This window comes from Odocoileus virginianus, chromosome 1, assembly GCF_023699985.2.
Source record: "Odocoileus virginianus isolate 20LAN1187 ecotype Illinois chromosome 1, Ovbor_1.2, whole genome shotgun sequence".
Taxonomy (NCBI): Eukaryota; Metazoa; Chordata; class Mammalia; order Artiodactyla; family Cervidae; genus Odocoileus; species Odocoileus virginianus.
In genome coordinates, this window is record NC_069674.1 from 84179544 (window position 1) to 84206083 (window position 26540).

Sequence of the window (26540 nt, forward strand, 5' to 3'; positions counted from 1 at the left end):
AACATTTTAGGAAATCAGTGAACTAAGATGGACTGGAATGGGTGAATTTAACTCAGATGACCATTATATCTACTACTGTGGGCAGGAATCCCTTAGAAGACATGGAGTAGCCATCATAGTCAACAAAAGAGTCTGAAATGCAGTACTTTGATGCAATCTCAAAAGCAACAGAATGATCTCTGTTTGTTTCCAAGGCAAACCATTCAATATCATGGTAATCCAAGTCTATCCCTGACAAATAATGCTGAAGAAGCTGAAGTTGAATGGTTCTATGAAGACCTACAAGATCTTCTAGAAATAACAGCCAAAAAAGATGTCCTTTTTATTATAGGGAACTGGAATGCAAAAGTAGGAAGTCAAGAAACACCTGGAGTAACAGGCAAAATTGGCCTTGGAGTTCAGAATGAAGCAGGGCAAAGGCTAATAGAGTTCTGCCAAGAGAATGCACTGGTCATAGCAAACACCCTCTTAAACAACACAAGAGAAGGCTCTACACATGGACATCACCAGCTGGCCAACACCAAAATCAGATTGATTATATTCTTTGCAGCCAAAGATGGAGAAGCTCTATACAGTCAGCAAAAACAAGACCAGATCATGTGTCTCAGATCATGAACTCCTTTTTGCCAAATTCAGATTTAAATTGAAGAAAGTAGGCAAAACCACTATACCATTCAGTTATGACCTAAATCAAATCTCTTATGATTATACAGTGGAAATGAGAAATAGATTTAAGGGACTAGATCTGATAGACAGAGTGCCTGAAGAACTATGGTCTGAGGTTTGTGACATTGTACAGGAGACAGGGATCAAGAAATGAAAAAAAGCAAAATGGTTGTTTGAGGAGGGCTTATAAATCACTGAAAAGAAGAGAAGCAGAAAGCAAAGGAGGAAAGGAAATATATTCCCATTTGAATGCAGAGTTCCAAAGAATAGCAAGGAGAATAAGAAAGCGTTCCTCAGTGATCAGTGCAAAGAAATAGAGGAAAACAATAGAATGGGAAAGACTAGAGATCTCTTCAAGAAAATTAGAGATACCAAGGGAGCATTTCATGCAAAGAAGGGCTCAATAAATGACAGAAGTGGTATGGATCTAACAGAAGCAGAAGATATTAAGAAGAGGTGGCAAGAATACACAGAAGAGCTATACAAAAAAGATCTTCACAAGCCAGATAATCACGATGGTGTGCTCACTGACCTAGAGCCAGACATCCTGGAATGTGAAGTCAAGTGGACCTTAGGAAGCATCACTACGAACAAAGCTAGTAAAGGTGATGGAATTCCAGTTGAGCTATTTCAAACCCTAAAAGATGATGCTGTGAAAGTGCTGCACTCAACATGCCAGCAAATTTGGAAAACTCAGCAGTGGCCCCAGGACTGGAAAAGGTCAGTTTTCATTCCAATCCCAAAGAAAGGCAATGCCGAATAATGCTCAACCTACCACACAGTTGCACTCATCTCACATGCTAGTAAAGTAATGCTCAAAATTCTCCAAGCCAGGCTTCAACAATAGATGAACTGTGAACTTCCAGATGTTCAAGCTGGTTTTAGAAAAGGCAGAGGACCCAGAGATCAAATTGCCAACATCGGCTAGATCATCGAAAAAGCAAGAGAGTCCCATAAAAACATTTACTTCTGCTTTATTGACTATGCCAAAGCCTTTGATTGTGTGGATCACAATAAACTGTGGAAAATTCTGAAAGAGATGGGAATAACAGACCACCTGGCCTGCCTCCTGAGAAATCTGTATGCAGCTCAAGAAGCAACAGTTAGAACTGGGCGTGGAACAACAGACAGGTTCCAAATGGGAAAAGGAGTATGTCAAGGCTGTATATTGTCACCCTGCTTATTTAACTTATATGCAGAGTGCATCATGCAAAATGCCAGGCTGGATGAAGCACAAGCTGGAATCAAGATTGTTGGGAGAAATATCAATAACCTCAGATATGCAGATGACACCACTCTTATAGCAGAAAGTGAAGAAAAACTAAAGAGCCTCTTTTTGAAAGTGAAAGAGGAGAGTGAAAAACTTGGCTTAAAACTCAACATTCAGAAAACTAAGATCATGGCATCTGGTCCCATCACGTCATGGCAAATAGATGGGGAAGCAATGGAAATAGTGACAGACTATTTTGGGGGGCTCGAGAATCATTGCAGATGGTGACCTCAGCCATGAAAGACGCTTGCTCCTTGGAAGAAAAGCTGTGACCAATTTAGACAGCATATTAAAAAGAAAAGACATTACTTTACCAAGAAAGGTCCATCTAGTCAAACTTTGGTTTTTCCAGTAGTCATGTATGAATGTGAGAGTTGGATTGTAAAGAATGCTGAACACCGAAGAATTTATGCATTTTAGCTGTGGTGTTGGAGAAGTCACTTGAGAGTCCCTTGGACTGCAAGGAGATCCAGCCAGTCCATCCTAGTCCTGAATATTCATTGGAATGACCGCTGCTGAAGCTGAAACTCCAATACTTCGGCCACCTGGTGTGACGAACAGACCCATTGGAAAAGATCCTTATGCCGGGAGAGATTGAAGGCGGGAGGAGAAGGGGACGACAGCAGATGAGATGGTGGGATGGCATCACCGACGCGATGGACATGAGTTTGAGTAGACTCCGGGAGTTGGAGATGGACAGGAGGGCCTGGCGTGCTGTAGTCCATGGGGTCGCAAAGAGTCGGACATGACTGACTGACTGAACTGACTGAAGAGCTGGAGGGGAAATGAAGAGTTCTGCCTTGGCCATGTTTGCCTGAAGTGCTTATTAGGTGCCCCAGGGAAAACATGGAGTTAGCAGAGTTCAGGGGAGGAATGAAGCTGAGATTTTTGGGGAAGCATCAGCGTTGAGGCCTTATGAGGTCACAGAGGGAGTGAGTACAGGGATGGTGCGTGGCCCTGGCACATTGCAAAACTGTGAGGTTTAGAAGAGAAGCTTAAGGAAGGAGGTCTGTTTCGTTTTGTTTTTCACTCTGGCAAAAGGCACCAACATTGTGTGTTGCTTCAGTTTTTGCCCTCTACCCTCCCTTAACCAGTGATTTCATACTAATTAGAACTTATTGTTGCATAGTTTGCTTGTTTTTTGAGTGATTACTTACTTCTGGCCCTGTAGTTGTGAAATAGGATTCAGAGAAGTAGCTTTTAAAGCAGTATGTTCTCCAGGACACAAAGAATTGACTGGTGAAAGTGGACAGGGCAATAGTCTTCCTGTGACCAGCCTGCTTTATTCCCTGAGGCTGAATGAAATCAAGGTAATTACTTTACAATTAATGGGAAATGATATAAGCAAAATCTACTTAGGGAGATAATATAAGTAAAGGACCTTACGTGACATCTTTTCGTGAAATGATTTCCCATGAGAAGAAAGAATGAAGTAGCAGAGTGAAAATAAATGTTAATAGCTGGAACCAATGAAAATATTTTCTCTTTAGGAAAATACCTGGATAAGTTGCATGGAGTGGAATATGAGACCATGAGAAGGGAGTTAGGAGGAAGCCCAGGAAATAAGAGATATTTAAGCCCCACTGCACAGACCCAGGGGACAGAAGGTTATGCAAAAAGAGTGTTGTGAAGTCACCCAAGAGTTTTAGTAGCAGTCACGTTTAACGATTATGGTTAGGTTACTTTTGCTGTAGCAATTTAAACACCGTTTAATTTAAACTCCAAGCCTTCATCAAAGTGTGCTATACACACAATGCCTTCTGTCAGTGCTTTTGTATGTTGTCTTAATGAATATGTTCATGAAGTTTTTCTAAAGTATAAGACAGGGTAAAGTGTTTGATGTTTTAACTTCTAGGCAGATGATACCAAATTCAAAACTTATCATGGAGAACAAGATTCAATGAGGTTCTAAGTGGGAGCCAGAAATGGCTACGAGGTGTAAATCTCTCCCTCCACCTTCTTGTGTTTGGAAACCAGCGGCATGTTGGTGAGGATTTAATTAGGTCTAAATTGTGAATTGAAGGTTTGAACCAATCCGAAATAATCCTAACAAGTAGAGTATATTATGGTAGTTATTTTGTGTTTTCTAAGTTGTGCTGTGTTGACTCAGTTTTGAGGCTCTGGCCAAGAGGCAGGTCAGTTCCCCTTTCTGGGCAGCCTGTTAAGCCCACATGTTAGCCACTTCCTTTATCTGCCTGTTACACTCCAGGTTACTAAGCACACTTCCTAATACCAATGGCCAAGTTCCACACAGCCAGAGATGGTCACTATGCACCAAGGCCGGCAAAGCTATTTATGTTAGACAACCTACAGGGAGCCCTGGAAACCTAGGCGTTCCGGCCTACTTGCTGCCTCTATAGCTCCGGTCTGCTGTTACCTTTTCCCCACAGTCCTTTGTTTGGCCCTGTCTTTCTTCCGGAGCTATATAAATGGTTCTGCCTTTTATTTACCCATGTGTCAGTGTGTTGTGTCCCACCATCAAGAGTCTTTAAATCTTAGGAAATTCAAAGGAACATCAGCTTGATATCTGGAGTTTACTTCAACATTTTAAAAATATATATTCTCTACTATATGGAAGACATCAATTTGGTGAACCTAAAACTGGCTATGTAAGAGTCATGTCAAGGGATTTGTTAGACATCTAGACTGACGTTCCATCCTCAACCAACTGAACCAGAAATCTCCAGAAGGTCTAAAGTGGGAAACTATTTTTCATTTTCTGGGTGATTGCAGTGCACGTACTTACTTGTTATAGGAATTATAGATGTGGAAGATACATAAAAGATACTTACCTTCAATGAGTTCAATTTGGATTAAAATCCCAGATCTACTTTCACTATCATGTTACACATAACAAGTTGTTTTACATTTTTTGAGATTCAGAATTCTTGTCTGTAAAATGAGAATAATAACTTGATGAATTACTGTGATGATTAAATGAGAAGTTGTCTAAAATTATCCAGCAGAATGCTCAGAACTTGAAATATGATAGCTATTAGTAGCATTATTTAGAGAGCACACACTAGAAAAACAATGTGTGACAAGGGCCAGGAAAAGAAGGTATTTATAAATTTTGCAAATAAAAGACAGACATAATAAAAAAAATCCTTCAACACTTACAGATTAATAAGGTTCAGATATATCCAACAGCTTTTTCCTATGAAAAGGTAGATGTTAATTCAGTATGTCATCCTGTAAGTTTTCTTCATGAATATGGTGCCTCTCTGATGTAAATATTTATCTGTAAGTGTTCATCGCATATCCGCCAGTATGATTTATTTCTGTTGCTTCATTGGCAGTTTAGACTGTCCTCTGTCTGCTGGAATGCTTTTCTTTGCCTGTCTTAACTAGATGGTTATGATGTATCCACAGCAACCCTTTTCTCTCACATGCTCTCACAAGTTTCCTCTTCTTTGAAGGATGTTCATCTTTTATAAAGCACATCACATAATCAGGGTCTGCCAAATCTCAAAGATGAAGTAATTACTAAGCAAGTTTTAGATAACACTTCTACACTTGGGGCCTATTGGAGTAATTGGTAATGAAGATGTTTCCAAATATGTACATATGGGGATGATCTAGTATCTGTCTGGGCTAGTATGGATGACACTAAGTTTTCTATACTCTGTCATTTGACTATACATGGTCAAAGGATGGATTCTGTTTTCCTTTAGATTTTTTTTAATAGTGACACCCAACCTGTCTTGATACCCTATTAAGCACAATTCCCTCTTAGCCTTGAAACATACCAATGCTATAATATGTTGCTTAAAGTTACCTACATTGCTCTTAAGCCATCGTTACTGCTGGTACTCCCTTACTTGCCCTTCCCTATTGCAAAAAGAAATGGAAAGAAAAGGTACACATTTAAGATCTTTTTTAAGACTCTTGCTCTTGCTTCATTACTCAATGGCTAGATGTTCATGGGCAAGTTATGAGCTTCTCTGAGTCCATTTATTCATTTATGGGATGAGAGATGGTAATACTTGCTACATAGGAATGTTTTGACAGTTAAATCAAATAATAGATATACATAACTAATTTGGGAACTTCCAGGCATAATACACATTCATTACTTTTTTAGTTGAAGAGAGTGCAGTTAGTATGGGGCTTCCCAGGTGGCACTAGTGGTAAAGAACCCACCTGCCATTGCAGGAGACATAAGAAACTCATATTTGATCCCTGGGTGGGGAGGATCCCCTGGAGGAGGAGGACATGGCCACCCACTCCAGTATTCTTGCCTGGAGAATATCCATGGACAGAAGGGCCTGGCAGGCTACAGCCATAGGGCTGCAAAGAGTTGGACATGACTGAGGCAACTTAGCACTCACACATGCATGCAGGTAGTAAAAAACTCAAGGTACTTGGCTAGAATAGCCTTCCTGATAGCTTCCATCACTTCCATTCAGACACATACTCACCCAGCGTTCTCATCTTCTGCCCCATCCTTACACCACTAGGATCCTTACAGGTCATTGTCATTTATTCACTCTACAGAAATAGAAATTATCCTAGGATTATACTCTCGTGTCCAGCTAGTCTGCAGGGAAATGTGATGAAGGGCTGGGTTCTTTGCACACCCAGCAGTCAGAGGTACTGTGAAGTTGGAAAGAACTTTTTCTGTCACTGTACTTGGATTCTTTTCAGCCCAGTGGGGGCAGTCCAACCTTAAATTGAGAGACCTCCATTCTAATTTCAGCCCCACCATGGGCAAAGCAATGTTAGTCATGTTATTTAAATTCCCCTGTTCTCAGTTCCAGCAGATTGCAAGTAATATCATCCTACTTCTAGCCTGCCTCACAGAGACTGTATGAGAAAATTTTCTCATGGATATAGACTGCTGTGAAATTGAGAGACAGGCATATTTTTGTCTTATGAGCTCAGTTACTGCAGTTTAAGGCTCAAGACTATTTGAACCTCATAGCATAATGACAGTATTTAAAAAAACAATTGTCTGTTTCCTCACAAGGACACTATCCTGCGATCCTTTTATTATGCTAGTAAAAATGGAAATTAAATAAATAAAATTTAAAAATAGAAATTAAGTATCCAGCATTTGTAAATGTTTTATTTTTCTACCTTTTTCTCAAGAAGGATCTGTTAATATTTTGAAAGTCTCATCTTCTAAAGAAGCTTATCAGTTCACAGAATTTTTTCTTAAAACAGGTTTAGCGGCTCAAACCTAAGTAAACTGCTGACATGCCTACATTGCTGACACAACTACATTTCCTTTCAGGCAAGTGATCTCATGTGTTTGCCTCTATTACTAAGGTAAAAAACTTGGAGGGAGTAAGTAGAACAGTGTCATTATCTCACCCTCAATTGAAATGGCAAATGCATTTCTATTCAGTGAAAGAAGCAAAGACAGTCAGTTTAAATGTCCATTCAAACACAAACCTTTATGGAACCCTCCTTTAGTGCCAGAAATGCAAAAATGATTAAGATATGGTTTCTGTCCTCTATCAGAAATATATATATATATAAATATAAAATATAAATCCTTAACAATCAAAATAATATCAGCAAATTATTTTCTGTCCCTGGAATCTGAATTGATGTCCTTAACGAAGAAGTATCTTTTAAGAAATTAATTTGTTTCCTGTCTTTAGTGTTATTTGAATAAAAATCAGAAGGAGAAAAGGAAGACTGCGCAAATGGCCCATTTTTGTGACTCTCTGACACATCTCTGATTATAGAAACTAACTAAAGAGTCTTCAGTTTTTGCACTAGAAGCATAAGCAAAAACTCTTTAACAATTTTGTTAATGTGGTACAGGTTCCTATTTTGTGAGCAATAATTCCCATTCAGTGTATAAATGTCACACATAGACAAAGTGAATCAATACATTTCTGAAAAACTGCTTCTCCAAAAACAATAAAGGAATATCAATACATTTCTGAAAAACTGCTTCTCCAAAAACAATAAAGGAATAAGGTCACCAGATATGTAGGATCAAATATGCCGAAAGGAAAATGCATTTATCAAGATGATGAACAAAGGCTTGTTTTTCAAGAAGATAGTACCATCTCCTGCTTCGTTGTGAAGGATTTCTAAAGTAGATATGATTTCAATTAGGCATTTAAATGATGAATGGAGAATAGTAAACAAGTACTCTGGGTAAAGTATGGTACCTTGGTATAATCTTTATTTTGGATTCTTCTCCATCTTCTTTGTGATAGCAATAAAGAATTAAAGTATAAAGAAACTCACAAGGACAAAGAGCAAAGGAAATGATAACATTTTGTGAAATGGAAAACTCAATAACACAGAGCTGAAAGCTGCAGACAGAGGAGTCCAGTAGAGGCAAGAAGATTCATCCTGTAAAACTGCAGTAAGGCCTTGCAATTAGAGGCTTTAGGTAGCTCAGAAATTAGGGACAAAAGATAGGCCTGAGAGCAGAAAGATAGATGGATATGGTGAGATTTGTTGAGCATATTAAGATGCTCTTGAGGGTAAAAGTGTACATTATTAACTATTAAACTATGATAAGTGACATACATTAGGACTGTCCTGGGCAAAAACACATTAACTCTACATTGAGGTAACTATCCAAGTCTGGCTGTCTCTTTTAAAATAGACTTATATCCTTTTCAGATTGATTTGTAGGTGTTTTTACATACAGTGTTTTTGATGCCAGCCCTTGTTAGGTAAGTATTGTGTATCTTCTCGTTTTTTGACTTACCATCTAATTCTTAGGGTATTTCTTAAAGATTAGATTTTTTGGCTTTTTTTTTTTTTAAGGAATAGAAATTCTCAATTTCAATATTATTAATATATTAATTTTCCCTTATTAGCACCATTTGTGCACTCTAAATCGTCCTCTAAATAAGATCATGGAGAAACTAATTTTTATTCTTTCTGAAGCTATAAAGATTAACTTCCATATTAAAGCCTTTAATCTGCCTGGATTGATTTTGGCATGATGTGAGTAAGGGGTCAAACTATATATAATTTTTTAATATTCATATCTCAACATTATTTTTCAAAACACTTGTGTTTTCCAATTATTCTCATAAGTAAATTGCCCATGTATGAACAGTGGCTTATACACTTGTTTCTAGTCTTTTTATTTTATTTTTTTTTACTTTATTTTTTTTTTTTTTTATTAGTTGGAGGCTAATTACTTTATATCATTACAGTAGTTTTTGTTATACATTGAAATGAATTAGCCCTGGATTTACATGTATTCCCCATCCCAGTCCCCCCTCCCACCTCCCTCTCCACCGATCCCTCTGGGTCTTCCCAGTGCACCAGGCCCGAGCACTTGTCTCATGTACCCAACCTGAGCTGGTTATCTGTTTCACCCTAGATAATATACATGTTTCAATGCTGTTCTTTTGAAACATCCCACCCTCGCCTTCTCCCAGAGTCCACAAGTCTGTTCTATACATCTGAGTCTCTTTTTCTGTAACTAAACTTTATTTTAATCATTTTATTTTTTACTAAGTCTTTAATCTGTATGCAACAATAACATGAATTTATTTTTAAAAAGTTTTTTCAAATTATTCAATTAATTCCTTCTCACTCAGTTCTTCTATTAAAATACTTAAAGTTACATAAAAATCCCTGTTGCAGTTTTGATAGGGGATGAATGTATAGACCAACTTAAGAGAGCTACCATTTTTAAAATGTGTTTTTCAACCCATCAGTCTATGAATTTTCTGTTTATTTAGATTTAGTTTCTTTTAACGTTTTATAAATTTTGCCATATAGATCTTCCCTATTTTCTTAAAACATTTTTTGATATTATTGTAAATGTTCTATTTTCAAATTTTCATTTTATAAGTGTTTGTTGCTGGTGGATAGTTGTATATTTTATTTTTGAATCCAACAATTTTGTAAACTTTTTCATTTTAATCACATAACTATAGGTTCGTTTGGATTTTCTTGTTAATAATAACGTAACCCACATATAATGGAAGTTTTATTTCATTTCCAGCTCTTACATTTTTCATTGCTTTTTTCATTTACTGCTTCCTCTGTGCAGCAACTCCAGCATAGTTAACTGCATAGGAGAGAGTGGGCATTCTTGTCTTGGTCCCTGTCTTGAAGGGCCGGCCTTCACTGTTTCAAGTGTTGAGTGTTGCTCTAAATTATATTGTAAATATTCTTCATCAGATAAAGGAAATCTTTCTTTCCCTCTAGTTTCTCAGTGTAGTGAACATGAAAACAAATGTCATCAAAACTTTTTCAACATTTAGAAAGACAACTGTATGATTTTTTTTCCCCTGCAACTTATTTTTGTGGCAAAACACATTCAATTATTTTCTAATGCCAATCTAAAATTTTTAATGTTAAATTTACCTTTCTCTAGTGTAAACAGAATATCATCATGACATCTTATCCTTTCTACATTTACTGCATTCTTGGTTTATGAATTTTATCGGCCATAAAACAAGAATGAAATATTGCCATTTGCAGCAACATCGATGGACCTAGAGGATATTTTACTTAGTGAAGTAAGTCAGATAGAGAAGGAAAAATATTGTATCACTTATATGTGGAATCTTAAAGTACAAGTGAATCTATACAGAACAGGAACAAACTTAACAAATGTAGAAAATAAATTTATGGTTACCAAAGGGGAAAAGGAAGTGGGGATGGACAAATTAGGAATGTGGGATTAACATATAGAAACTACTATATATAAAATATATAAGCACCAAGGATCTACTTATAGCACAGGGAACTATATTCAATATCTTATAACAACCTATACTGAAAACTGACCTGGAAAGCTATACATATACAAACTGAATCAGTTTGCTATACACCTGAAACTAACACAATATTGTAAATTGACTATATTTCAAGGTGATGTTTGCCTCTAATTTTTTTCACTTTTTAAAATATCAAGGTTATGCTTACCTCATAAAATGAATTGGAATGTGCTACTTATTTTTTTCTTTTCTAGAAGGATTTATTAGGACTGGAATTATTTGTTCTGTGAATGTTTACTTGAACTTCTCCATGTAGCCGTATCTGTTCCTGGAGATTTCTTTGTGGGAAGATGCTAAACCACTAATACTTTTTCTTTTATGGTAGTGGGAATATTCAGATTTGCCATTTCTCATTTTTTCTAGAAATTTGAAAAATATAAATATTTTTACTAATAACCTCTTTATCTAATATTTACCCATCCTGATATTGGCTGTTTGTGATTTTCTTTTTTCCGTGACTTATTCCTACTTCAGATTTGCCAGGTTTATTTGCGATCTCACAGGACCAAATTCTGACTCTGTTGCTTCTCAATATTCCTTATGTTCTTTTTCCCCCCATTTATTTCATTAATTTCTGCTGTTACTGTGTTTTCCTGCCTTGTAGTTTCTGCTGCCATTTGGGCTTATTCTACTAACATCTTTCAATGAATGCTTAGTTCTTCAGTGTCAATCTTGCTTATTTTTTAAAAAACATGCATTTAAGACCATGACTTTTTCTCTTAAGTATTTTTTTAATCTGCTTTAACAATTTTCTTATACTGTATGAAATTTGCATTGGTATTCAGGTCATGATACTCTGTCTTCTAGTTTCCTTTATAGTATTTTTCTGTGTCCAATGGATTACTCAGAAGTATAATTTTAAATATCCAGTTTAATTTTCATATCTTTCAAATATACTTAGCTTAATTCTATTATGGTAAGAGAATGTATTCTGTATAACTGAAATACTTAAAAAATTTGAGACTTAGCTATACATTATTTTTGTTCAGTACAATCAATGTTTACTTTTTTGTGCCCACAATGTTGACCACTTTTCTGCTCTTAATTGCTTCTTGCAGTTGAGAACTTTTATCTGGAATCAATTCCTTTATAACCTATAGCATATCATTTAGAATTTTTATTAGTAAAACTGCTGGTGAGTGCCCTGATGTTTTTAATCTGAAATGTCTGAATTTTGCCATATTCTTGAAAGATACTTTATTTGGGTATAGAATTAAGGCTGAGTGTTATTTTCTTTCAACCTACTGAAGAGTGGTGGTGTTCAGTTGCTAAGTTGTATCCAACTCTTTGTGACCCCATGGACTGCAGCACACCAGGCTTCCCTGTCCTCCACTATCTCCCAGAGTTTGCGCAAGTTCATGTCCATTGAGTCAGAGATGCTATCTAACCATTGAAGATATAATAATTTAATTAACTATGGCTTTCATTATGCTTATAAAAGAGATCAGATACAGTGTTACTTTGAGGATATGGTGTTCTGTTTCTAATCATCCTTAATATTTTCTCTTTCCCTTGGTGTTCTCACTTTCATGTGTAATGTTTATATCTGTAGTTCTCCTCTGTGTCTGTTACCCATTCTTATATCCCTTTCCTCCTGTTCTTTCATGTGTCATTCTTCTTTTGTACCTATCAGTTCATAAGTCTCTTTTCTTTGGTGTTTAAACTGCTGCTAAATACCTCCATACTCTTTTTACTTTGGGCATTGCATATTTATTCTACAAAATCTGTGATTGTTCTTGAATTCTCCAAAGTCACTTTTTATAATTTTTTCTTCCCTGCAGATATTTTCAAGTCAACTGTGTTCACATTTAGTGATATAAACACTTTCCTTTAAATGTAGTAAATGTAGTTTTAAAATATCTGCTTATAACTGTAATATATGACATCATGTGGATCTGATTTTTTTGCTTTTTTTTTTTTTTTTGCTGATGGACGTGTAAGAAGGCTAGGGTATATTAACAAGTGGTGAAATAACTGGTCTTATATCAAAGTTCTACACAAGTAAATGATTTAGGAAAACTTGACTATGCTCTGGTAAACAACCTTGAAACCTCAATCAGTTAACACAACAAAGTGTATTTCTCATTTATGTGGCCTTCTATTGTTTAAGTGACTTTTCTGGGTAGTTGCCTTCCACCTCATCTGGGAACCAAGCCTACCAAAGAGAAGTTTTCAGATATAATTAGTTAAGGATCTTGATACATGAAGATTTTTCTAGATTATTTGGATGTCTCAATATGATCACAGATTCTTACAAGTGAAAGAGTGAAGCAGGAGAATCAGATCAGGAGACTTGGAGATTCTATGCCTCTAGTTTTGAAATGAAAGGGGCCACCAGCCAAATAATCTAGGAAGCTTCTAGAAACTGAAATAGGCAAATAAAAGAATTGTCCCACAGAGCCCTCAGAAGGAATATAGCCCTGCTGAAACTTGATTTTAGCCTTGGAAAATCATTTTGGACTTGTGAGCTAGAAAAATTATAAATTTGTGTTGTTTTGTGCCACTAATTTGTAGTAATTGTTAAAATAGCATGAGAAAACAGCATTAGTGTATTGACATACTATTAAAGTGTGTCTCTGGTAAATAGAATAGAATTAGATTTTGTTAAGCTATGGTTTTAATCCAGTCTAATAATTTTTGTCTTTTAATTGGATTACTTAGTCAATTTTTATTTATTATTATCCTTGATATCAGTTCAGTTCAGTCACTCAGTCGTGTCCGACTCTTTGCGACCCCATGAATCGCAGCACGCCAGGTCTCCCTGTCCACCACCAACTCCTGGAGTTTATCCAGACTCATGTCCATTGAGTCGGTGATGCCATCCAGCCATCTCATCCTCTGTCGTCCCCTTCTCCTCCTGCCCCCAATCCCTCCCAGCATCAGGGCTTTTTCCAATGAGTCAACTCTTCTCATGAGGTGGCCAAAGTACTGGAGTTTTAGCTTCAGCATCAGTCCTTCCAATGAACACCCAGGACTGATCTCCTTGCAGTCCAAGGGACTCTCAAGAGTCTTCTCCAACACCACAGTTCAAAAGCATCATTTTTTCAGTGCTCAGCTTTCTTTATCGTCCAACTCTCACATCCATACATGACCACTGGAAAAACCATAGCCTTGACCAGATGGACCTTTGTTGGCAAAGTAATGTCTCTGCTTTTTAATATGCTATCTATGTTGGTCATAACTTTCCTTCTAAGGAGTAAGTGTCTTTTAATTTCATGGCTGCAGCCTTCATATAATTGGTTTTAAATAAACCACTTTTATATTTGTGCTTTATCATTCAGTCTATTATTTTTCCCCATTATTTCTCCTTACCTGCCTTCTTCTTAATTAATAAGAATGATTTGTTATTTTATTGTATTTCCTTGAGTACCTTTTTAATCATAAATATTGTCTTATCCTTTTACTGGTTATCCTAGATGTTATAATATACATCTACAATTTACTGCATTGAACCTTTTTTTTTAACTTAAGTTTTTAGTTGAAGGAATTGGCCTTAGTATGCATATGTACCCTCCTTCACAAAACATCCTCCCGCCTCCCACCCTTCTAGGCTATCACAGAGTACTGGATTTGAGCTCCCTGTGTCATATAGCAAATTAGTTAGTGCTTTTAGGGCACATTCGCAGATCCTAGAAGTTACCTAGAAGTAGGGATACTCTGTGTATCCTTACTTCACCTTTTTTTTTTTTTTTTGCAATTTTTGTCCACATATTTTCTTTCTACAAATCTTATAAATTCCACAAGGTACTATTATTATTACTACTATTATCATTGGTGTTTTAAATAGTCAGTTTTTCCTATTTACCTATATTTTGCCCTTTCTGGCTCTCTTCATTCTTATGATTCTCTACTTCTATGTAGGAGCATTTTCCTTCAGTGAAAAGACTTTCTTTCAGTGTTTCTCCTTGGTATATATGAGCTGGCAAAGAATTCTCTAGCCTTTCATTAGTCTGAAAATTCCTCTCTTTTTCTTCTGGAAGACAAAACAAAAGCAGTAGCTTATTTACTTCAGAAAAAATAAAAAATTAAGTGGAATCATTGTCCAGCAAGTGACTCGCCTGTGAACATCATCTGTAAAGTTGCAATAATATCAAAACCGAATATTGAGTTTTTACTAGTTTGCCTATTTGGTGAATACTGATAATGGAAGTGTATTTTTTTTGTAGTGTATTCCATTGTAGACAGTCAATAAATAGTACTTAAAACTGGAAAATTAAAGCATGGTATATGGGCATAAATTTCAAAATCATAAGATATCTCAAAAAAGCAGGTAACACATTTGAATATTGCTGTCTCTGCAGAGAAGGATTTCCTTAGAAGTTGGGAGGCAGAACTGCTATTTTTCAATATAAACCCATTGTACTATTTAAATTTCTAAATTACATTCATGTGCTATTTGATAAAAATAAAATAAAAGATAGATGTTCTTAAGACTCACTTTTAGGTAAGATGTAAAACTTATGAAAAAAGTATACTGAACAGATTTGGAGCAGTACAAAAACTTTCAGAGTAAAATGAGACAGTGTTATCAAAAAAGGGAGCTGTGGAAGTATCATTTCAGGCATTTTGGTAACAAGCTTTGAAGAAAGTAAAATCTTATTCCCATGTTTTAATGGGAAATTATCCTCTGTGCTTATTGTCAGGGCTAACATGGTAAAATGTATGTGTATAATCTCTGTTTCAAAAGCGCCACTAAAGTAGGAATGTCATAAAAGTGAATAATTTGGAGACAAGAAGACTCAAAGGGACACTCACTGTAATATATGAACCAAATGATGGAAAATGAGTAGATGTAGGATAAAGCATCAGGAGCTACTCTAATGAACAAAAGGAGACAGCTTGGATTTTTTAAGGAAAAGTAGTAGTGGATTGATAAGGGGCACATAAGCAGAGAAGGTACACTTCTATGTAGTATATACTTCTACATGTGAAGAAGTAGTAGGTTCCATGGATGAGGAGGGAAAAAGGTTTGTCTTTTTCAGGTTTTTGGTATCAGTGCTATATCTGGTTACATATTCAAATGTCATATTTAATGTCAAATGACATTTTTAATTTAAAAAATGTCAAAATAAAACTAAGCCTCTTCTTGTGGGCACCCTTCTGGGCACAAATTGTGTCATAGTTGCAACTGATCAAACTTTTGGATCCGTTGTTAATTTACATTTATCCATAAGCCCTGCTGAAAATGAAAGGACATCACACATGAAAATTCTTAAGGGATAGTTAAGAGCTATACATAAAGAAGATATTAAAATAAGTTTGCAAGTGCACAAGACAGACAGTTGGCCAGGTTATTAACTATATATGCCCTGTAGATGTTGTTGGAACATTAAAAGATCTGTTCCTGTATGAAATTGGGGATAAAATACTTGGTCACATATTTTGGGAAACAGTTTCTCTAAGCCTTGGTTTTTCATCTGTAGAAACAATGACAAATGATTTTAGGGTTTTAAGAACTTTTCAAAGCACTTTTGTCTATAACAAGTGTAAGAGGTTAATAATAGGAGGAATAGGCTATGGAATTTATACTATACTGCTCAATTTTTCTGAAAACCGTAAACTGTTTTACAAGATACAGTCTTTTTTAGGAAGCACATATATGGCATTGAAAAGAAATGTTTATCAAAAGAATGATTAAATAAGAACAAATGTAAAATACCTAATAGAATGCCAGGCACATAGAATAAGCTCAATAAATGTTATTTCCTTTTCTTTTGTCCTTAAGGTTTCAGGAAATTTATCTGCCATCTGCACATTAATCTCCGTGCTTATTCATCCTTCCTTCTTATTCTTGTCTATTTTTTACCATTTGATTCACATTAATTCAGCCCAACACACATCTTTTTTGCGTTTCCTCATTTTGGACAACCTTCAAATAGTGATTTCTCTAACATGGCAGCTAGATCTACTTTCAAGTCCCTATTTGTCAGAGTCTTTTAATAAAACACCCTGAGAAACCCAGTTTTTCATCAAGTCCCTTTAATATTTACCCTCATGTTTCACTAAGGTACTGAAAAACAACGCATTATTAAAAAAACACTCTGAATATCCTAGTCAACCCAGATTCTTACTCATTTACCTGAATGTTCGCCATAATGCTAAAAGTTACACAAATAAAAAAATTTCTGTTGAAAATAGAAAGGCAACATTTTACAGTGTCATGAATGGTGATAATATGTATGTCCTAAGTGATGTCCTAAGTAATGCTATGCTATCCTAAGCAATCATTTGTGCAGGAACGATCGTTGTACCAGACCTTGACCAGAGGGCCCTAAGTAGTTCAAAGAGTGGGACTTGCTTTATCCCCGGCCCCGTATCAGTCTTACAATCCTCTGCTTGTCAGACGCCTTGCATCAGCTCTGCCCTCTCCAGTTTGAGGAACTTTTCTTAAATACTGAAGAAGGTCTCCTAATGCTTTCTTCATCTGGGTCTATTGGCAACATTCCTTTCCTTACATAGGATTTACCAAACTGCTTTCTCTTGAACCATTGCATTCACCTCCTTTCCATGTATTGGTTTGATGCTTTAGAATCCTCCACTGGGGCTGGAGTTTACTTCTCAGCGCTTCCACTCTTGGGAGTGGCTAGGATCTCTCACCAGCTCTGTCTCCTCCAACTCCCGTGGAAGTCGAAGCTCTTCAGGACTTTTCTTTATTACCTAAGTTGTTTTTTTTTTTTTTTTTAATTCTCATAGTTAATGTAAGATTGATATTAGCCTTTTAGAAATTTGGGGCCACAAAAAGAACATGTTGAACAGACATTAACTCACTTTCCACCCAACTGTAATAATTACCTCTCTCTCATAGTTGTTTTCCCCTACATTGCTTTAAGATTCAAACTGCATGAGCTTAGTTAGAGGTTAAGAGGCTTTTTAATCTTAGACAAATGGATATATGTAGTCTTGAATTATAAAGAGTAAAATAAATCATTCTTTCCTAAATTTTCTCGCTTTATGAGCTATGGGGAAAATGTTTTTAAAAAGCTTTAAAGAAAAATGTTAAAACTGGAATGCATCTTATGTTCATTAGGGAAGCAGAGTTAAGTCAAATCTAAGTAGAAGCTGTTGACTGCTTTTAAAAGTAATTAGATTTAGGATGATATAGCACAAGCTCTTAACCTGCCTCAGGAAAGAAAAAAGATCTACATGAGGAAATTGCATGAGAACTGTCATATACTACTGCTATGGTGTCCTTTACTCATGAACACTCCCAATATAGCACTCAAGACACTCCTCTACAATTTAAAATTAGGAAGCTATTCAATTATTTACTTAAAATTTTCAAAGACTTGATATATTTTAACATACAGTAAGAGTACCTGACATTGTATTCTAAAAACTTTATGTGCTTGAACAGTATGTGTGTAATGTAAGTGTTTATGCATGGATGATATTTTAATATGTACATGAATTAACATATGTACATACATGTACATTGATATCATAACTCATAAAACATGGCTATCTGCCGGAGCCTGCCGGCAAACGAACTGGTCGAGAACGCAATTACCAGAGTACCTAAGAAAAATAAGACTCAGAAAGACTTAGAAAGATGGGGTTGAGAGGGACAGAGTCAGCTTGCGTCTGACTCTGCCAACTTTATTGAAGAATACCACACCTATATATATGCTAACAGGAGTTACTAATAGATCAAAGGTTTGCATATGTGCAGAGCTACAGGCACAGATGTTTTAAATTCCTCCACTTAAGATCAGTAAAGCATCACCCTAGCGCCCAACATGATTAAGATCAATAGAACTAGATAGAAAACAGGCTTCAATCATGACGAGTTTATCAGCACCAGGAAAACAGGTGAAAGATCGCTACAGCAATTTCCTTGAGGGAGGTGAGAAAGGCCAACCTGTGCTTTAATAAATCAGGGGTGGCGGGACAGAGAGGGACCTCTTGATCTCTCTCAGAGCCAAGAAGGAGCCTGAGCAGTCAGGCTGGCTCCCCGCAGCTATCAACCTTAATATTTCCCATGTAAGAAAACAGTAATTAAGGAAAGCTAAGTGAAATTTCCAGTGTAGCCCTCCTAATAAAATATGGAGCATAAAATTAAACACAGCTCTTTGAGGTAGCTCCTATCTGAGGATGTTTGCAGGTATACTTTCCACTCGTCACCCTCACTCCCTTCACCCCAGATCTCAAAAATTGAGAAATTCCAAAATTTTCTCTTGATCCAATCTCTTTGCAACATTCCTTTCCTTACATAGCATTTACCAAACTACTTTCTCTTGAACCATTGCATTTATACCTCCCTTCCATGCATTTGATGCTTTAGAATCTTCTACTGGGTTTGGAGCTTACTTATCAGTGATTCCACTCTTGGGATTTTTGCATAAATTATTGGCCACTGGTATTCTTTCTTCTCACATCTGGATATATATCTCCTGTTGGTTCTGTTTCTGTGGAGAATCCTGATTCACATGCTTGTTAAGCTACAATAGATGTCTGATACAGGTTCACAGTTTAGGGATATGAAGTATGAGTGTTTCTCTAGGGTATCTGTTTCCTTCACTCTCATGAGTGTAATTCATAGGGAGAGTGAATTGCACACATTGCCCTCTATTATTTTGAATCTTGCTTTAGAACATAGCTGATCTGTTCTTCGTCATATGTATGTATGTGTGTGTATATTTATCATGTATTATATATATGTAAAATATATATCAGCTTCCAGAGTATTGGGAAGAGGTCATAGGGAGCTATATTGACAGTCCCTTCTGAATAATGATAATTTTATGTTTTTCAAAATATTTTGTATGCATTATCTTCACTTATTCTCTTTATATTATAGTGAAATGGGTATAACTATTCCCCTTGAGATGCAGAAAGATTGTGTGACCTGCTCAAGATAATCCAGGCAGATCGAAAGGCCAATTGTGTGTTACAAGAGAACACCAAAAACATTTTTATTTTAATTTAGGAGACTTGAGTTTCTAATGTTGTCATTATAATTTAGTGTTAGTTCTTACACAAGTGACTTTCACATGGATCCTCAGTTTACTTATTTTAGGAAGCAAAAAAAATCTGTGTACAACCTGTGTTATTATGAGAATCAAATGAGAAAACAACTCTCTATAGAAAGACTTATAGATTTTAAAACCTTGCACATAATGAATTAGATGGACTGCTCAATTTTTAGTCTAGCGATTTAATGGTTAATTTAGAAATGAAAGCTTCTTGAAATCAAACGCACATTATTTCTCATGAATTTCCCTTTACTTCAAACATTTGGTCAGAACTGTATCAAAATGTCAAAATGAGAATAATGGTCTAAGCATCCTGTTATTTCAACCCACCAGAGCCACACAATAGGAAAACCGAGAAGAAAACACTAGAGACAAATTATGCAGCACCATTAAAAATGATCAGTGACTTCAGAAATCCTCTGTCCAGGAAGGAGCTCTTTTGAATATGAACCACAATTTCTCAACAAAGGAGGAAGAGATGAGTCCTAGTGTTTTTTAGTACTTTATCTTTGTCAGATACCCTGCAAATGCATCACATGCATTGCTTCATATTTCATCTTTGCAGAAACCTCTTGAAGTGATATGTAATCCTCATTTTATCATAAAGACACTGAAGCCTAAAAATGTTAAGCAAAGTATTCCTTAGAGTACATATCAGGCAGGCAGAATTTAAACTCTGGTTTATGCCCTAACCGTAACTCAAAAAACAAATTACCAGGCTCCCTGATATTTTTCAACATATTCCTTTGTTTGCAAAAGAGTTATTTTTAATAACCGTGGTTTTGTTGTCCTTTGCCTAACAAACACCCCTGCTATATTTTAAGGCAATCAGCTCCTGGATGATAGAAGGCATGGAAATTTTAGTAACAGTTGGTAAGATAACCTCATGATGATTTGTAGCTTCGGCTCTACGATTCCAAAAATAGAGCTCCGTGAAGCAACACAGTCTTTGGCTGACACAGCAGAGAGTAAAAGTCACTCCAGCCCATGGCATCTAGCTGGATCTCCCATTTGTTTAGAGCAGCTTGTGAATCTCCACGTTCCCTTAACAAGAGGGAGACACTATTGCCCCTTTAGCATAGACATTGCCTTTGAGTTAAAACGCCTGTAGACTTCTAAAGCCAAGGAAGGTATTTGGGAAAGCATTTTCCTCTCTGGAAAAATAAAATCTCTCCCAAGGCAAATATCTAGTAGAAGTGACATATTCAACATCTGCACCTCAGTAGGATGATCTCTGTTGACTGCATTTTCTGTCTGAAAGAGTTTGATATAATGCAGGCAATGGAATTGTTTAGCTGTTTTCTTGAAAAGTGCTTATCTTTTGAGTTTGGATTCTAAAAAAATAATTGAATAGGCAAGTGAATGCACCAGACTTCGGCAACGTCAGATTGATTTGCAGAGGAAATAAACTGAAGTCGTTAGCTGTTGAGACAGCACAGCTGAAGAGGGCAGGAAGGGTAGCATCTTGTGTCTCTATTTACCTCCCTTTCATGCTTTTTCCTTAAACATGGGCTCAAGTGTTGAATAGAAATAGCAAAAGATATTAATGTTTCATATTCAGTTACTTTTTTTTGGTGTTTTATAGCTGAAAATAGCAATGAATCACGGTGGTTTCAAGGAAGTAAGTATCTGTCCAGTGGGAGGAAGATTTGGTTTGAGTTCTACTCATTGAGTGGGTAGTGTTTTCCTTAACATCTTCAAAGGAACTTCCAGTCTCAATTTATTACACACAAATCTGATTAAAAGACTTCCACAAAATTTCTAGCCTCAGGAACTTTCAGTCTTTGGTAAAGGACAAAGAGATAGGGTAATGTGACTTCTATATAAAGATCTATTTTTAAGTTTTCAAATGCTTCAAAAGATGATCTGTCTCTGGGGAATAGGGATGTGTTACAGACGCTGCAACTCTTGGTGCCACTGTCATTACACAGTCTAACCAAATGGGATTTCAAGAGCAGATTTCCAAAGTATCATTATAAGGACATTTAGATCTAACCAGATGCATCAAGATGTCAGATTCTCATGGCCTTTGCATTACTTCAAATAAAGTAAGCCCTTCTCTGAGGTTTTGAAATGTTCAGTTTCTTTTTTACTAAAATACTGACTCTTGGAGTGGAAAGCGATTGAAGTAAAATTATATCTTATTTACACTATTGTGCAAAAGGAATAAGTAAAATGGAAAATCTCATTTGAAAGTATTTTGTGGTTTGCTAAATAAAAGCAACATATTGGTAAAAACAGCAAGGAAAAGAATACTGTGTCTTAGGAATTAAGAAATTTATCTATCAAACTATTCAGCTACAAATACCTTTTGTATGTTTTGTTATGTGTCAGACTCTGTGCTAGGCTCTAGGCAAGCCCAAGAAGTAAATGCCCTTTCTTTTGTTAAGGAACTTCTAGTCTAATGATGTTTCCCCTGAGAACTAGAAGAAATTTTGTACAATAGGATTTCAGCCATTTCTCCTTACCCATGGTAAAAATCTATAGTTCAGTGATGTAAGTCTGGTTATATCAGGTACACACATTAAGATGACTTTTTTAGTGATCTCCTGTGAAAATGGCCTTATCTAAATTATGATTTAGTAGAAGCAATCAAATACATAATTATACATTAAAATTTTAGCCAATGCATATAATAAATGTCAAGTGATGAGACAGATTGAGTTGGGAATTTCAGTCAGAGAATAAAATAGGGAAAGGGCCACACTTGCTAAACCACCAGGCTGGATAGGGCAGACCTGTGCTTATCTGATTAAATTAGGGTGAGATCCTGAAATCTCTGGAATTTGCAGAATAGCTTTGAGTTTTGAAGGGAAGAAACTTTGTGAATAGGAGTCAAAGCCTATATATATATATACTCCCCCGATTATAATCTGAGTGAAAACCAGTAAATAAATCTTAGTATAGGCAGAAAACTGTTACTATTAAAGGTGTATTAGGAATAGCTATCTCTTTGCCACTAACAACCTGTTTGTTAGGGCATATACACAGTAATTTTAGTTATGTTTGCAGAAAACACTGATAATCTGTCACGATACTCTTTCTTCTGAATCTTAGCGTCCTGGGCAGTGTGTACCTGACACCATCTAGGAAGTCAAGGAAGGTCTCACTGTTGTGACATTCCAATTTCAATCTGAAAACAACTTGCTAGCTGAGAAATGGGAGTGGCAAGAGTATATCCCAGGTATTTCAAATAACTCTGCCCTGTTTCTGAGGTTCTCAGGTGCAAAGATGTTCCCAATATGAAAGGGTCAGGAACTCTGCTTTGAATTTCAGTTTTCATTAATTGGAGTGTAGAGTTTCTTAGCACATATTTATCTACTGACATTTTGCTAATATGATTTGTAAAAGGAAAGAGCTAAATTTCTTAGATATGTAGTAGCAATTAAATGTTAGTTGTGACACCTTCCCAAATTAACTGCTTCATAAAAATTCATTTTAAGAAATATATGTTCTAATGAGGATTCTCAGGGCTTTTTCCACAATTGAAGTTGGTAGTAGTGTCTCTTTTTACTGGAGTTTTAAAAATTCACAATTTAAATAGTGTGTGACCACTATTGTATCCTCAATTAAACTTGCTGAGAACTTTTAAAGACGTACTTTCACTTGAAAAATCTTAAGTTTAAAGCTAGGATGTTAGAGACAGAAAACATGTCAAGAAACCATTTAATGTATTTTGTACTTAATCACTCATGTTTCCTTCATTAAAATTACCACTAAAGCCCACATTTGTTTTAAGCCATTGGATTGAAAGTCACCAGTTTAATGAACACTAAAAAATAATTTCACAGTGTATAAATTTTGTGGTATTAAACATTGCAACTATGTTTCCTTAAATGTAAATATGTAGGTATAATGTTTACTGTAAATTAGTAGGCTTGATTTTTAAAAAAGGTCAACAGATAACAAGTAAGATGACAAGTTTGATTAAATGTTTAACTTTTTTAGGTGTATTTGCCAAGATTTTAATTTTAACTTAACCTCTTGTGTACCTATTTAACATGTGGCAGTTCATTTTCTTCCTGCAAAAATGAGATGGTAACACTCAGCTCAGGGTATTGTTGTAGAGGTTCTATTATTAGCAAAATGCCTAGTCCAAAGGTCACAATAAAAAGTCACGTGATCAAGTAGTATTTTTTCATTTTGCCTCCAACTTTGGGAAGCAAATGATCACCTTAATGAGAACCTCACAAAGACTCCTCTCCTACCCCACTCTGCAATCTTTTTTTTTTTTCATTGAAAAAAACTTTTTTTTACTGGAGGGTAGCTGCTTTTCGGTGTTGTGTTTCTGCTGTATAGCAAAGTGAATCTGGTGTGTGTGTGTGTGCGCGCGCGCGCATGCGTGTGTACGTACGTTTATTGTTTTTTAGTTTCTTTTCCATTTAGGTCACCACAGAGCAGAGTGGAGTTCTCTGCCGTGCGCTGTACAGAAGGCTCTCATTAATTATCTGTCTTATACATAGTAGTGTATATATGTCAATCCCGATCTCCCAACTTATCTCACCACACCCTCCCACTATGGTATCGAAAAGCTTGTTCTCTACATCTGTGTCTCTATTTCTGCTTTTCAAATAAGGGCATCTGTACCATTATTCTAGATTCCATATATCAGTGATATACAACATTAGTTTTTCTGACTTAATTCACCCTGTATGAGAGTCTCTGTGTCTATGCACATCTCTGCAAATGGTGCTATGGTTGAGAAATAGTCCATTATATATATGTACCACATTTCTTTATCCTTTCCTCTGTTGACAGACATTTAGGTTGCTTCTATGTCCTGGCTATTATAAGTAGCCTTGCCATGAACATTGGGGTGTATGTATCTTTCTGAATTATGGTTTTCCCCAGGAGTGGGATTGCTGGGTCATATGGTAGTTCTATTTTTAGTTTTTCATACAGTTCAACTAACCCACTCAACACTGCATGAACAAATATCATATATTAAGAAAATTTCCCTACAGCCTTTCTATTTTTTCCAAGCCATCTTTGCATTTTTCTCGCCTCTTTGACAAAACTAGTTCTCCAGTTTTTCTTTCCTCTTCTTTTTTCTTATCTTTTCTTCTAATAACCAGCAGATCTCTTCTAATTCTCCTGACTCATAGGGAAAAGAAGAATGCCCTCTTTGTTCCCTATAGCAATGTTTAGCTCTTCACCATTTCTTTACAGCATCCCCCTGTATGAAATTGACAAGATTTCCTCATCCAAGCTTCATTTATTTCATATTGTGAAAGTCAGAGACCTTCCCTATACTCATTCATGTTTTTGTCTTAATGTTTCCATTTACTGTCTTTCTGTTCTCTGATTTCAATAGCTATATGGTAGTCAGTTAATACATGCATGCTGAGTCACTAAATCATGTCTAACTCTTTGTGACCTCATGGACTATATAGTCCACCAGGCTCCTCTGTCTGTGGGATTTTCCAGACAAGAATACTAGAGTGGGTTGCCATGCCCTCCTCCAGGGGATCTTCCCGACCCAGGGGCTGAACTTGCATCTTTTGCATTGGCATGCAGGTTCTTCAGCACTGAGCCACTTGAAAAGCCCTAGTTAATACATATGTGCCTTACAAATAACCAAATCTTGTAGTTTGTTTATTTCTGAACAATATTAGAAAATTTTCAGAACCATCCAGTAGCAGAGATGGACTGTCTTTTTGCAGCCATTTCATGTTCTTGAGCATGCAGGTAGATGATGTTTTCCAACTTCCCTTACTGTATGGCCACATAGCTGAGTTTTGGTCAATGCAAAGTGAATGACATATCCCATGTAGAGGCCTACATCTAGAAACCTCCTATGTATTATCCTGCATGCTTTTACCCATTCACCCAATTGAATGCTGATAAACACACTGAAATTAGAAGCTAAGAAAGAAGAACTATAAAACAAAGTTGCTTGGAATCCTGAATCACTACTGGGAGGAAAGGTACTTACTATATGCACTAGTCCGGGATTTGGATTTTCATATGAGTGAGCAAGAAACTTCTATTATGCTTGTGCTATTGTACATTTGGGGGATTGTTGATTACAGTAGCTAACACTACCTTAATTAGTACACGTGTAAGTTGTTTATATGCTGAATACATATTATTCAAAATTAAGTAAAAATGGACTGATGTTTGGGGCATTTAAATGATTCCTGCTTTGTTGACTGTTGTAGCATTGTTTTGGAAATCAGTGACTAGCTATCAGTGACAAGGTAGATAAAAAAATTCAAGAGGAAAGAACAGTATATGCAACTAATAGGGAATTGACTGTTCAAAAAAAAAAATCACAAATGGTACAGCGGAAGAAGCTTACAGGGTATAAAGTTGAAAGGTTAGTTTATGGCAAGATCATGAAGAGTCTATTAGGCAAAAAATCAGTAATACGGCCATCAGACAGAGTCAAGGAAAACATCTCAGTTGTGTCCCCAAGTACTTTGTGCTCACCTCGATTACTACATTGCTCATGTTACACATCATGATTTTATTTGTCAAAAGTTATTTTCTGAGGCTTAGTTCTAAGATGTCAGTGGTTCTAAATGGACCACAGAATGAATTCAGAATCTTCATTTAAGTTGCTCTGGTTTCTGTTTCACCCTGCTTCATGCTAATATCCTAGTACTGGGTTTCTTAACTTCCTTGGCACTGCTGACAGTTTGAGCTGGATGAGGGATTGTTTCCGGGCCGTCCTGGGCACTGTAGGATGTTCAGCAGCATCTCTGGCCTCTATCCACTGGACAACTGTAGCACTCTGCCCACTGCCCCACTTGTTACAGTAAGTGATCTCCAGACACAGTCAGATGTCCCCTGGGAGACAGAATCACCCTCAGTTCAGAACATCTCTCCTAGATGTCCCCATTATCATATTTGGGCTAATTCTTACCATTTTTGTTTTGCAGGGCATCTTTTTTATGGATCTTTTGTTCT

The 26540-nt window shown here is 36.3% G+C and overlaps 1 protein-coding gene across 3 annotated transcripts in view; it reads left to right on the forward strand.

Moving 5' to 3' along the window:
• The window catches only part of TMEM196 (transmembrane protein 196), a 313988-nt gene that overhangs the window by 36837 nt on the left and 250611 nt on the right, over positions 1-26540 (forward strand). Inside the window, exon 1 of one of the 3 annotated variants that reach the window (XM_070470332.1) lies at positions 2911-2988. The exons of the other annotated variants lie outside the window; for them this stretch is intronic. The gene's annotated coding sequence lies outside the window, so the exon portion shown is untranslated. Of the gene's footprint in view, positions 1-2910; positions 2989-26540 lie in introns of those variants that run through there. 3 annotated transcript variants of the gene reach the window in all.